This window comes from Physella acuta, unplaced genomic scaffold (genome assembly GCF_028476545.2).
Source record: "Physella acuta isolate Inbredline_101_S28 unplaced genomic scaffold, ASM2847654v3 ptg000654l, whole genome shotgun sequence".
Classification (NCBI taxonomy): domain Eukaryota; kingdom Metazoa; phylum Mollusca; class Gastropoda; family Physidae; genus Physella; species Physella acuta.
The window spans coordinates 331,327-333,276 of NW_026732173.1; positions in this window are offsets into that span (position 1 = coordinate 331,327).

A 1,950-nucleotide genomic window follows, 5' to 3' on the forward strand; every position below is an offset into this window, starting at 1 on the left:
ATAGGTCAACAACACAGTTATTAAAATTTTTAAGCATTGAACCAAACTTAACTTTTTTTAAAATTGTGATTAAATGGATGTACGATATTTTGTTTATTTAGCTGAATCAGTATTCAAGTTATTTTATTTTAGAATTTTTAGAAACATTAAGGGAGTAAAAAAATTTGCTGTATTATGACAAACATGTATCTGAATAAATAACCATTTGTGCTAACAAATGCCTTAAAATTATTTTCTGATTTATTTTCGAATGAAATTCCCAATGACGTACCAGTTTTCATGTAAACTAAAACTAAAAATAGCATAGTGTTCTTCGATATACAAAAAACTGAATACATTTAGTGCAAGACTTCCCATCTTTAAAATGAAATAACAAAGCGCAAGGTAGACAACCTACAACTATATTCCAAAAAGTTGTTTAAATTTCTTCGAAATTCAATACTAATATAACAAAACATAATATTATTTATTTATCCAAACAGAAACATAAAAGTTATAAAATTATATATAGCTGTTTATCAATTATTTTGTTTGTTGGACAATATAATATATTATTGTACTCTAATTTAAATAGAAAACTGATCGCTCAATGAAATTCCTTATTTCTTGAGAAGTGGGAGTCGACTTTATCTATTAGTGTCTGGCTCTTTTTCGTTCAAAGTGGATTAATTTCCTTTCCAAATTAGACGTTTTGTATTAGATCTATGTATAATAAACCATCTTAAATGAATGAAAGCGGGCTACAAGTAAGAAATAAATATTACTATTGTAAATCTGTATCAGTCCTCACAAGCCGCTGAAGAAAACTGTAATACTAAAGTGAACACACAACTGATGCTATAAATTACGTGTCTTAGGCGAAAAAAAAAAAAAATTCCTTTCCAAAAAAAAAAAAATCAACAGATAAGACCATCCTCCTCACACTTAGTATCCAATAAGAATCTACTATGCATCTCCGTTTTCAGCTTTCCACCTTTTTATTAACATATTGTTAATATTTCCTATTAATTTCTGACGCTGTTTATATTGTAAAAAATTCTTAACAAAACTGTAAAAATATTTAAGATTATCATGGTAAAACTGCATTTTTTGTATTTGTTTATCTCTAATTACCTTCATTTGAATTGTTGATCGACAAATCATTTTTAATTAATGTTCACCATTTAGTTCATGTAATGATATTTTAAAATTTTTTGAACTATTTTATTGACTAACGTACACCTACATATGCATATGCTGATGTAATCATTTCTATTTGAAAATAAAAGTATTTTTAAAAGAAAAGGTTTGAAAAGGAATTTAAAAAAAAAAGCAACATAAAAAAACCACCACAATAAATTGAAATGTGTAGTATTTCCAGTACGGTATCCTAACTGGTAGGAGCAGTGTTAGGAGCAGACGTACGGGTGTGAGGAGTAATGGTAGGGGTAGGGGTAGGGGTAGGGGTAGGATCAGGTGTAGATGATGGGGAGGAGCAAGGGTAGGGGCAGGGGTAGGAGTATGTGTATGGGTAACGGTAGAGGTAAGGGTAGCGTTAGGAATAAGGGGGGGGGGGGGTTGAAGCAGGAGTAGGAGTAAGGGTAATAGAAGAAAAAGAGGTAAGGGTACTGGCAGAAGTGCATGGAGTAAGAAAGACAATAGATGCAGGAGCAGAGAATACAGTTAACGTCTAGGTTTTGAACTTAAGTTAGTTCTGACTGTAAAAGTAAACAATTTCTGATTTCGCTAAACCTAAATATTTTTTTCTGTTGTAGTTTCAAATGAAATCCTATTACCTACCAGCTTTCATGTAAACTACAAATACAAATAGTGTAGTGTTCTTTGTAATACAAATACTGAATACATTTTGGACAAGACTTCGCATGTCTACAATTAAAAAGAAAAAAGCAAGGTAGACAACCGATAACAAGATTCCAAAAAATTGTTTAAAATTCTTCGAAACTCAATACT